The sequence below is a fragment of the Bos indicus x Bos taurus genome, chromosome 16 (genome assembly GCF_003369695.1).
Source record: "Bos indicus x Bos taurus breed Angus x Brahman F1 hybrid chromosome 16, Bos_hybrid_MaternalHap_v2.0, whole genome shotgun sequence".
Lineage (NCBI taxonomy): Eukaryota > Metazoa > Chordata > Mammalia > Artiodactyla > Bovidae > Bos > Bos indicus x Bos taurus.
The window spans coordinates 40,879,788-40,892,340 of record NC_040091.1 but is presented as its reverse complement, the minus strand read 5'-3'; positions in this window follow the sequence as shown (position 1 = coordinate 40,892,340).

Sequence of the window (12,553 nt, the reverse complement as noted above, 5' to 3'; positions counted from 1 at the left end):
TGTGATTATGGCTTCAGTGTCTGCCCTCTAATGCCCTCTAGTAACACCTACCATCTTACTTGGGTTTCTCTTACCTTGGACGTGGGGTATCTCTTCATGGCTGCTCCAGCAAAGTGCAGCCGCTGCTCCTTACCTTGGATGAGGGGTATCTCCTCACTGCCGCCCCTCCTGACCCGCGCAGCCACCACTCCTCGGGCATGGGGTATTAGGTAGTTAGAATAGGGAAAAGGAGTCCAAAATGGCGGTGGCTGACATCTATGGTGTGGTGACTCAGATTTAACCTGGCTGAAACTGGGGGAGGAGAGAGGAAGCCAAATGGCAGAGAAGAATTCTTATGTTTAAATTTCTCTTGCCTTGCCATAAAAGATGAATTTTATTTCACAGCTTGTCACACTCAGGGGCAGTCTGGGGCCTCCTCTCCACCACAGGCAGCCAGCCAGAAGCCCCCGTCTGACCATGTTTTCCCTGGGGGCTGGAGGAAGGCGACCTCGCCCACCCCACCTCCAGGACTCCAGCCCACACCCAGACCTCACAATCAGCCTGGCCACTGAACCAGCCACTGCCTGTCACGTGGTCCATCCGAGAGCCAGAGAGCATTTCCCTGCCCTGATTGCCCAGCGATGAGGGACCCCGCCTTCACTTCTGGTCATTCTGATGTCCAGGTGGGCAGATGGACAAGGCCCCTGCTGCCTAGAGTTGCAATTCCCAGGCTCTGAGGAGTCAGCCCACACGTGCTCACCCCTCTTCCTGAACAGTTGTAGTCAGGGAGTGACAGTAAGTGATGTGTATTGCGGAAACTGTTGCATCAAAGAAGATCCGTTGTTTCCCAAGGCGGTCCTATAGGCTGCAAGCTACTATAAGGTTCTTAGAATCTCTAAGGCCAGGGTCAGTCCCTAAGAGAGAATAAGGGACTGAATCTCTAGAGCATCGCTCCAGCCACAAGAGCCTAAAGGAGGTGTCTTAGGCGTCCTCTCTGTCCGTGGTCACTACTACCTGATTTTGAATAATAATCTATGCAGAGATGAGTGGAGGCTCCGACCAGAGTTCCTTGGGTGCCTTCTCTCTTCCACCCCTTCCTTGACCCTCCCTGTCCTCTAACATATAGCAGTGGGGGAAGTGCAAGGTAGGAGGTGCTGGGGCCAGGATGAGTGGGGGAAGGGATTCACAGTCAGGGCCTGAGAGAAAAGCTATAATGTGTCAGTACCCTCGACTGGGCTTCCCAAGTGACTCAGTGGTAAGGAACCTGCCTGCCAATGCAGGAGATGAAAGAGATGCAGGTTTGATCCCTGGGTCAGGAAGATCCCCTGGAGTAGGAAATGACAACCCACTGCAGTATTCTTGCCTGGAGAATCCCATGGACAGAGGAGCATGTCGGGCTGCAGTCCATGGGGTCACAAAGAGTCGGACATGACTGAACATGCACCCTTGACTGGAAGCCGAAGTGAGCATATTGAAAGCTCCAAGGGAAGCTTCTTGGACCCTAGGGAGAAGCTGGCCGAGCCCACCTTGGGCTCCTGCACCCCACCCCTCTGGGAATCCCATAACCAGGTCAGTGAACAAAGTCATTCTTGAGTCAGATCATGCTCTGTGCTACCTAACCCTAACCCCTAATCTGGGGACTGGTAGAAAGTCCGGAGGGCATGGCCACCTCTAGCCAGGTGGTCTGGGAGGGCTTCTTGGAGGAAGTGCCTTTTAAGTTCTCCCTGAATGTGACCTGCAAATATCCCAAAGAGGCAGACGGGGGATGGCAAATGCCAAGGTCCTGAGGTGGGAATCCTGGCCCCAGGGTTCAGGAAGCACACTCCCTGGTAGAAGCTTAGTGATCAGGGCAGAGAGGAAAGGGAGGTAACAGGGCAGCCAACTGGGCCAGATCCTGGAGGGCCTGGTGGGCCATTGTAAAGCCCTTAGATTTTATCACCAATATGGTTAAGAACACAGTCTGCATTTCTTTCTGTTTTCCTCCTATTAGAACAATAAACATCCTGGTATTATCTCAGCCACAGGCATGAAAGGCAAACGAGGGGCCTCAAAGGTTGTTTTGACCTACTTCAGAGGGAAGTCGGGGAAGGAGGCAGCAGTAGCTGGTAGCCAGGAAGCAATTGGATGTGTTTTCTCAGAAGGAGCAGAGAGCTGAGACCACATTCCCGGTTAACTTCACAGCAGCCGTGCACCCTCGGCTGATGTCACCGCGGGGGGAGGGTGAGGGGGAGGTAAGGAGTCTGTCCAGGTTCCCCTTTCTCTGGGTGTCTTCCAGGAGAGGAAAAACCAAACCAAAAGACCCTGGGGAGGCTAGAGGCATTTGTGTTTTGGTGTGGGGCATGGTCATCTTAGCATGAGGCCCACCCTTTCCTCCCTAGCCCTTCAGCACTTGCCTCTGTCTCATTTCATTACCCTGGCTGCTGATGCGGCAGAGGGGAGGGGCCCATCAGCCTTCAGCCTCCAGCCCAAAGCAGTTCCCAGCTCCTTGGCCTCTGGGAAATCTCTCAAGGGCTTTCAGCTTCAGTTTCCTAACCTGCAAAATGGGCATAATAATTATTTTCCAAGTGGCTTAGATGGTAAAGAATCTGCTTGCAATGTGGGAGACCCAGCTTCAGTCCCTGGATTGGGAAGATTCCCCTAGGGAAGGAATGGCTACCCACTCCAGTATTCTTGCCTGGAGAATTCCATGGACAGAGGAGCTTGGTGGGCTATAATCCATGAGGTTGCAAAGAGTCAGACGTGACTGAGTGACTAACACACACACTCAAGATGGTTGTGAGCTTCACCAGTAACACAGGTAAAGAGCTTGGTGTGGTGCTGGGCATACTTCCTGTTCAACAAATGATATTCATCATATGCAGCATTGTATGAGCTTTAGAGATTACCCAAGACTCTACATTCTTTACATATGGGCTTTGTAGTGATGACTGAAAGATAAAAATTGGCTGAGTATCAGCACTCTGTTTTATGAATTGAGGCTCAGAGAGGTTAAGCCACCAACCCACTGTCACAGCTGGGAAGTGCCAGAGCTGGGATTCAACACTTCAACTCTGGCTGCCTCTATGGTTGGGGCTATGTTCACATTACAGTTACCATCTGGCAATACGTCCTCTGGACCAGTTTCCTTTAGAAAGGTCAATTTTATTCCTCTTTTATGGGGAGGCAGAAACAATTGCACTTCCCTGGTGGCTCAGACAGTAAAGAATCTGCCTGCAATGCCAGAGACCCGGGTTCAATCCCTGGGTTGGAAAGAGCCCTTGAAGGAGGAAATGGCAACTCACTCCAGTATTCTTGCTTGGGAAATCCCATGGAAAGAGGAGCCTGGAGGGCTACAGTCCATGGGATTGCAAAGAGTTGGACATGACTGAGCGACTGACACACACAGGGACAGTTGCAAAAGACTGGGTAAACCTTCCTGAGATTAAGTGGCTTTCTGATGCTTCTGACCAGGCAGAAGGGAAACAGAGCTGACCTAGTTGGAGTCTTGTTTCTTGAAGATGCTGTCTTTAAGGGTGGTCTGATTCTGAGGTCAGGGTTGACCTAAGGTTGGGACAGAAGGCTGGGAGGACAGGCAGAACAGAGAACCTGTGCTGGAGAGCTGTGTACTTGAACAGTAACCCCTTGTATCCACACTCTGCCCCATCTCAGGATCCCTGGAAGGGAGGCAGATCAAGAGCAAGCCTTCCCATTTTACAGATGGGAAAACTGAGCCCCATAGAGGTAAACAACCTACCTACGGCCCAGCTTGGTACTTTTTGGTGGAGACAACTTTAGCTGTTCATTGGGACTTGGTGCAGGATCTTAATCCAAATGAACAGTAAAGATCATTTGATGATTTTCATTCTTTTTATTTCTTTCTTTCTTTTCCTTTCTCCATCCATCAGTCCCTCCTTCCCTCCCTCCCTTTCTTTCTTTCTTTTTTTAAAAAATTAGTGTTAAAATGAAAGTAACTGTGGTAAATGACTTAGGTTCTTATTTATAAGACAGGTTTGCAGGAGCCAAAATATTCCTCATAATCAGACAAGAATATTATAGGCAAAGGGCTTTGCAGCTTTGAGGGTATCTGGACTGTGCACAACCCTACGCTTGCTTTAATGCTCTGCTATCCCTGTCTGAAAAATTAATAATTTTTGAAAAGGGGCCCAGTGTTTTCACTTTTCTCTGGGTCCCCCAAATTCCATAGCTGATCCTACCTAAGGGGCAGGGAAACTGTCTGTTAGGAATTGACTCTATGCCAAAACGTTTTATATACATTACCACTTAACCTCACAGTGACTGTTCTTATAGATGAGCTGGCTGATCCCCATTTCTCAAAAGTGTTGACAGGCTAGTAACTGACCTTAATTGTCCTGGTTATCTCTTACTACATCATGAACCACTTTGAAACTTAGTGGCTTAAAATACCACCTGTTGTTTATCTTGCTCATAAGTCTGCAGTTTGACCTGGGCTTGGCAGGGGCAGCTCAGCCCTACTCACGACAACACTAGCTGGCACGGGGAACACACTTCTGAGACGGCTGGAGGCTGGTGCTGCCTGGGGGTTTTTCTCCATGGGCCTCACCTGGAGCTGCTTGAACTTCCTCACAGCATGGTGGCTGGGTTCCTACAGCAAACAACTGCCAGTAGCAAGTGGAAAACTGACATGTTCATAAAATCTGGGTCCAGAAATGGGTATAGCATCACTTTTGCCACATAATATTTTTTTAAAAGCCTTTATCAAACTTGTTACAATGTTGCTTCTGTTGTTTCTATATTTTTTTCTGTTTTTTTTTGCAAGGAGGCATGTGCTATCTTAGTTCCCAGACCAGGGATCAAACCCACATCCCCTGCACTGGAACATGAAGTCTTAACCACTGGACCACCAGGGAATTCACGTCACATACTATTGGTCAAGCAGTCACAGAGACCAGATTCAAAGGGAGGGAATGTCAACTCCTACACCCTGATAGGAGTTCAGGGATCTTACTATGTGCCAGGCTGTTGCTGCTGCTATTTAGTCACTCAGTTATGTCTGACTCTTTGTGACCCATGGACTGTAGCCTGCCAGGCTCCTCTGTCTGTGGGATTCTGCAGGCAAGAATACTGGAGTGGGTTGCCATTTCCTCCTCCAGGGGATCTTCCAGAACCAGGGATCGAACCTGCATCTTCTGCATTGGCAGGCAAATTCTTTACCACAGAGCAACCAGGGAAGCCCCATGTGCTAGGTACTGGGCTAAATTTGATCATTACTGTTCCCAGCATTGCCTCAAAGAAGCTAAATAACCAAATCCAAGTTTGTCTGGACTGTGGGGCTGACCTGTGCATTCAGGATCCATGCAATCAGAATGTATCAGGGCCAGAAACTGTCTGACTCCAGAACATTTAAGGCTTTTGAAATAATGGTTCCCCAGATGGGAAAGCCAAGGCTGCAAGAGGTCTTACTGGGCCTCGCCCTCAGGGTGGGTGTGGGGTATGGCACCTTCTAGGGCAGGAAGGGGCCTCCTGGGGCTGCACAGAGCCTGGTCAGGAAGTCACAGAGGGCTGTGGGCAGATTATGCAATAACAGGCTGTCGCAGGGACATTGTTTTTCACTGAGATGACACTTCACTCAGGAAATACCCACAGCCTTGGCAGGTGTCGAGGGAGGGTTCCTCACTCGTGGTGGAAGACCCCCAGTGAACGAACACGGCGGGTGCGGGGACTCTCTAGGTGGACCGGGTCCCCTGGGCCAGTTGCATTCATCAGAAGTTCCCTGAGAGCTGCTCTGAGTCCCTGTGAGCTGGGCTCAGACAAAAGAGATTTAAGATGCCCCATCCTTGCCATCCAGGAAGTTGCACATTTGTTAGATAACTTAATTATTGAGGTTTCTGGGGCTATCTCATTTAAACCTCACAATACTCTAGGAAGTGGTAACTATTATTATCCCTATTTTACAGGTGAGAAAACCAAGGCACAGAGTACTTAAGTCACTTGCCCAAGGTCAAACAAGGGCTATGGTTAGAGTCTGAGTTTTCAACCACTGGGCCATGCTGTTCCATTGTAGCTCAGACTAGCGTCACCACTGTGCTGGGGCCCCAACCCCGAGTCCCAGGCACTACAGAACTCTGTTTAGACATCTTTGTTGTTCAGTCACTAAGTCGTGTCTGACTCTTTGTGACCCCATGGACTGCAGCCCGCCAGGCTTCCCTGTCCTTCACTGTCTCCCGGAGTTTGCTCAAATTCATGTCCATTGAGTCGGTGATGCTATGTAAACAGCTCATCCTCTGCCATCCCCTTCTCCTCCTGCCCTCAATCTTTCCCAGCATCAGGGTCTTTTCCAATGAGTCAGCTCTTCACATCAGCTGGCCAAAGTATTGGAGCTTCAGCTTCAGCATCAGTCCTTTCAATGAATATTCAGGGTTGAATTCCTTTACAGTTGACTGGTTGGATCTCCTTGCAGTCTGAGGGACTCTCAACAATCTTCTTCTCCAGCACCACAGTTCAAAAGCATCAATTCTTCAGTGCTCAGTCTTTTTTATGGTCCAACTCCCACATCTGTACATAACTACTGGAAAAACCATAGCTTTGACTAGATGAATCTTTGTCAGCTAAGTTATGTTTTTGCTTTTTAATATGCTGTCTACATTTGTCATAGTATCTTTAGGGCTCAGTAAACGTACAGACAATGGAGTTTGCCTCCTGGCTTCTGTCCACCTTTCCTTTTCAAAGCCCAGCTCCAACCAGGTCATTCTCTCACAGAGCCTTCGATAATTCCCCAGTACCTACAGGCCAACGTCTGCCAGTCTGGCCCTCCAAGGCATGTCCTGCTGCCTGTCACAACTCCTGTATCCAAAACTCCTCTGAAACCCAACTGTGTTCCTCCCAAGTCACCAAATATGGAGGTCACATCCCCACCAAGCAGTCTCTTCTCAGTGTCCCAACTCCCAAACCTCCATCCTCAACTTTCTCTTCTTCCTTCAGAAAGCCTTCCAAGACCACCCAGGACAGGGACGTCTGTGTCCCTCACGTTCCCCCAGCACTGACTATGAAGAGGGTTGGAGGGCTAGTTCCAGAGGGCACACACGAAATATTTCCAGGACTTCCCTGGTGGTCCAGTGATGAGGGACCACCTGCCAATATGGGGAGCAAGGGTTCCATCTCTGATCCGGGAAGATTCCACATGCCTTGGGGCAACTAAGCCCGCGAACCACAGCTACTGATGCCCACCCACCCTAGAGCCTGTGCTCTGCAGAAAGAGAAGCCACTACGATAAGAAGCCCATGCGCTGCAACCAGAGTTGCCTGCACTCGGTGCAACTAGAGAAAGCCTGCTTGTAGCCAAAAATGAATAAATAGATAAATAAAAGTTTTTCAAAGTACTGAAAATTTTAAGAAATTTCTGTATGAAAAGATGAGTTTGTTCGTGGATTCGTTCACTCAGCCCCTCATTTACTCACTCAAGCAACAGATCTGTGCAGGGCACCTACTGGGCATCAGGAGCCGTGCTGAGGAATACAGTGCGGCTGGGAGGGGATGGGGATCCAGGGAACTGCTCTCAAGGAGTCAAAACCTGACTGGGGAGACAGGTCTGAGGTCAGGTGATGGCTGTGGGTGTGGTCCTTGCTGTGACAGAGGTAAACCCAGGGCTCTAGTACCTACTGTGGCCTCTAACCCAGATGGTGGGTCTCCACTTCCTCCTCTGTAAATTGGATTGAATAAGCACCTATCCCAAAGAGAAGTTGCAAGGATTAAATTTATTCATTAGTTTGTTAAATAAATATTTATTGAGCTCAAACTGTATGCGCTGCTGTTACGTGGGGACCAAACCCTGCCCTCATGGAGAAGGACAATAAAAAGCATATGAGAGGACTTCCCTGGTGGTTCATGGTTAAGAATCCACCAGGGTCACGGGTTCGATCCCTGGTCTGAGAAGACTCCACATGCCACCGGGCAACTAAGCCCATAGTGAAAGTCACTCAGTTGTGTCCAGCTCTCTGCGACCCCATGGACTGTAGCCTGCCAGGCTTCTCTGTCCATGGAATTCTCCAGGCCAGAATAGTGGAGTGGGTTGCCATTCCCTTCTCCAGGGGATCTTCTCAACCCAGGGATCAAATCCAATCCCTGAATTGCTAGCAGATTCAAGAGAAGCCACTGCGGTGAGAAGCCTGCACACTGCCAACTAGAAAGTAGCCCCCACTCCCGCACCTCGAGAAAGCCTGTGCAGAGCGACGAAGACCCAGTGCATCCAAAAATAAATATATTTAAATTTAAAAAGTGTATAAGATACGTTAGTCAGTGGTAACCGCTAGAAAGACCAAAAGCTCAGTGATACGTGGGATCCCTGTGGGCCAGGTGTGCAGTCAGAGCTGGGGGGCTTGGTAGAAGTCGGACAAAAGTCTAGAAGGCTGGAGAAATTAGGGGCATGCAAGTGAGTAGGTGTGACTGGGGTGTCAGAAACGAGGGTGTTTGTGAGTCTGCGGGGGAGACTGCTCTACCCCTGCATCCGGATTACTAGGTCTCTGAGGAAGAAAGAGGTGAAGTGATGAAGATGCTTTCATAGGCAGAAATTATTATGCAAGAGCTGGATGGGAAAGTTGAAGGGCTGGACTGGGTGGTCAGTGGGAAGTTGCAAAAGCCTCGAGAGGGTTTGGAAACTGTGGTGGAACTGGGGGCCCCCAGAGGTTTCCTTTGGGTGTCAAAGGGAAGAGGGAGGGTGAGTACTTTGGGAACTTCACAGGGACACCTTCCCCTGCACAGTGGGGGAGACCCAGGACTCCAATCTGGGGAGGCATTAAGTTCTGAGTCTACATTTACTGAGCACCAACTATGTGGTGGACTCCCACACCTGGGTCCTTACAAGATCCCTACAGGGGACTTACTCCCCCCATCATTGTATGTGTGTCCCTAGTCACTCAGTCGTGTCCAACTCTTTGCAATCCTTTGGACTATAACCCACCAGGCTCCTTTGTCAGCTGTCCGGGATTTCCCAGGCAAGAATACCAGAGTGGGTTACCAATTCCTCCTCCAGGGGGTCTTCCCAAGCCAGGGATCGAACCCATGTCTCTTACATCTCCTGCACTGCAGATGGATTCTTTACCTGCTGAGCCATAGGGGAAGCCCCCATTCTAATAGAAGAAATGGAGGCTCAAGGACATGAAGTGATTTGTCCAAGGACAAAATCACATGCTGTAAGTGGTCTGAGCTAGGACTGGAACCCAGGTCTAGGGAGTGGCAAAGGTGATGCCCTCTTGGTACTTGAAATGCCACCATTCATCCCTAGGAAGTAAAGGGTCCTAGGATCCTCCTTTGGGTGCACAGCTGGAGCAGGGTCACCAGACCTGTGGGTGCAGGGGCAGGAGAATGCTGCCTGGAACACAGTAGGTGCTCAATGCTTACATGTGGTGTCTGCAGGACAGGGAGGACTGGCCTGGGGCAGGGGAATGTGGGGCTCTGGTTCCCCAGGAGTGAGGTCTTACAGACATATTTCACATCAGAGATGAATTAGAGGGGGCCACTTACTTCAAGAAGCCCCTCAGGCCCCTCCATCTTTCTCCAAGTGCTTGGCCTCCACCCTCCCAAGTTCCTGCAGGGGTGGAGCCCACACTGAGTCACCCATGCCCAGCCCTGCTTGGCTCTGGTCAGTAGACATATACTCGTAAATATCCAAGTGAGTGAAGATTGAGAAATTGTAGCAGGGGAAAAATTACTTATTTCTTCCTCTTTTTGAATTGAGCAAGGGAAAACTTGCCGGGGAAATGAGGTCAGTGACTTGGGCATTGCTGATGAGCAGGGTCTCCTGCACTGCATCTCCCAAAGGGAGGGCTGGGTATCGGGTCAGGGAAATGGACCCAGAACCATCCTATGTCCAGCCTGGCAGGCCCCCAGCCCTGTCACTCCCTCCTGGCTCTTGGCCATTCCTGTTTTCAGCCAAGTTCTCCCTAATGAGAAAAAAATGTTCTCATTCATGTGTCTGACGGCATCTGGGTGGGCAGGTCCAGGTGGGATGTGCAGATGGCTGATGTGATGCGCTGATGTGCAGGAGGAATTTGTGACCCCCAGATCTTATTCCCTCCCTCTCAGAGTTGTTGTTGCTGTTGAGTCACTAAGTTGTACCTGACTCTTTTGAGACCCCATGGACTAAAACTCACCAGGCTCCTCTGTCCATGGGATTTTCCAGGCAAGAGCCCTGGGTTGCCATTTTCTTCTCCAGGAGATCCTCCTGACCCAGAGATTGAACCCGCATCTCCTGCATTGCAGGCAGATTCTTTACCACTGAGACACTGAGAAATAAGGAGAAAGCTCCTTATAAATAGAGAGGTAACTGCAATTTTTGAAAAATAAAGCTTATAAAAATATAAAAAAGTATAAGGAAAGTAACAAAAATTATGCATGATCCCAACACCCATTATAACCACTTCAAATATTTTTGCTTCTTGCCTTCTCCTAAATAATTTTTAAAAATCATCTTCAGCTAATTATTATTAAAATAAAACCTCCCAACTTATGGTTATAATTGTAATGGATGTTAGTTCATAGCTTAACTCACATTGGTAAAACCATTTTCACCCTACAATTACAAGAAATCCATAGCTTAGACTGTCAGCCTGAACCCCATCTCCATGGAGGCCCCACTGAGGGGATTTGCTTCTGGTGGTTATGAATGAAATGCCTAGAGGCCTCCTGCTTTTAGTTCTTGTCCTCTTATTTGATCTACAAGACCTGCTCTTTCTCAGCATCTGTGCTTATTGTTGTTGTTTAATCACTAAAAAGTCTTTGTGACCCCATGGACTATAGCCCACTAGGTTCCTCTGTCCATGGAATTCTCCAGGCAAGAATACTGGAGTGGGTTGCCATTTCCTTTTCCAGGGGATCTTCCTAACCCAGAGATCGAACCTGTGTCTCCTGCATTGGCGGGTGGATTCTTTACCACTGAGCCACTTGGGAAGCCCAACTTAGTCAAGCCAGTGGAGAGCAATCTTGCCCCAGCCACCTTCAGTCAAAGAAGCAACTCTTTGATTTGTTTTATAAACTGGATTTCCATCCTAATGGTCATCATTATTGAGAGCTTACTATGGTTGTTGTTGTTCAGTTGCTAAGTCGTGTCCAACTCTTTGTGACCCCATGGGCTGCAGCACACCAGGCTCCCCTGCCCTTCACTATCTCCCAGAGTTTGCTCAAATCCATGTCCATTGAGTCAGTGATGCTATCTAACCATCATGTATCATAGCATTTACTTTTCAATATCAACCTTGGGAGGCAGCTATAGTTATTATTGTCATATTACAGATCAAGAAACAAAGGGCTCAGAGAGGTGTAGTTATCTGTCCAAGGTCACACAGCCAGTGAGCGGCAGAGTTGGAATGGCCAAGCATTCTGAGATTGCTAAGTTGTCTTTTCTTCTAAGATTCCATCTGAACAGAGTTTTATGACCAAAAAAATCTTTGAGAACCTCTGGTTTAGCCCATTCCAGTGCTTTTTCTTCAATGTCAGACTCCATGTGGAGAAGGCAAGAGATCTCTGTGAACTGGAGAGATCCTGGAGGGGTTCAAGAAGGAGATAGAGTTGAAGTGAAGCCAGGAAGGATGGCTTATATCAGGAGCAGGAAGGCATCATATTTTTAAAAGTGTTTATTTGTTTATTTGGCTGTGCTGGGTCTTAGTTGAAGCACACAGGGTCTCTGATCTTTGTTGTGGCATGTGGCACCCCACTCCAGTACTCTTGCCTGGAAAATCCCATGGATGGAGGAGCCTGGTGGGCTGTAGTCCATGGGGTCGCTGAGGGTTGGACACGACTGAGTGACTTCACTTTCACTTTTCACTTTCATGCATTGGAGAAGGAAATGGCAACCCACTCCAGTGTTTTTGCCTGGAGAATCCCAGGGACGGGGGAGCCTGGTGAGCTGCCGTCTATGGGGTCGCACAGAGTCGGACACGACTGAAGCGACTTAGCAGCAGCAGCAGCAGCAGCAGCAGCAGGGTCTTTAGTTGTGGCCTGTGGGATCTAGGTCCCTGACCAGGGATTGAACCTGGTTCCCCTGCATTGAAAGTGTACAGGCTTAGCCAGTGGACCACCAGGGAAGTCCCAAGGCATCATATTTTAATGTGAGATTGTTTATGCCTGAGAGGCCTGAGGTCCAAGTGGGAACCTTTTGGGGAGGCACGTTAGAGGAAGCCTGGGAGTAAGGTGAGGTGGGGACAGGGTCAGGAAAGCTGTTTTCCCTTGGAAAAGTCAAAAAGAAGTGACAGGTATGGCCTTGTCTCCTGACAAAGGTTGTTCTGAAGAACCGAGGCCACTGATTCCGAGTAGGTATAGGCTTCTGGCGATGGAGTGGGATGAGTCTGGTAATTCCATCTCTCCCTGGTTTTCAGCCCTGTGTTCAGAGCACACGAAGAACCCCAAGTTCTCCATCTGTGAAGTCAAACCTCTTTATGACACACAGAATAACTTAGAGGCCATTGCCTTGGGGTCTGGCAAATTCTTTATGAAACAGACTTCACATGTTAATGAGATTTGCTATAGGGAGATGTGTGCTGTATGAGGTGTCCACACAGCCTATTAGTTTAGGATGAACGGCTTAAAATCATCTACAGAGCTGGGCTATTAGGTCTTGCCATTCA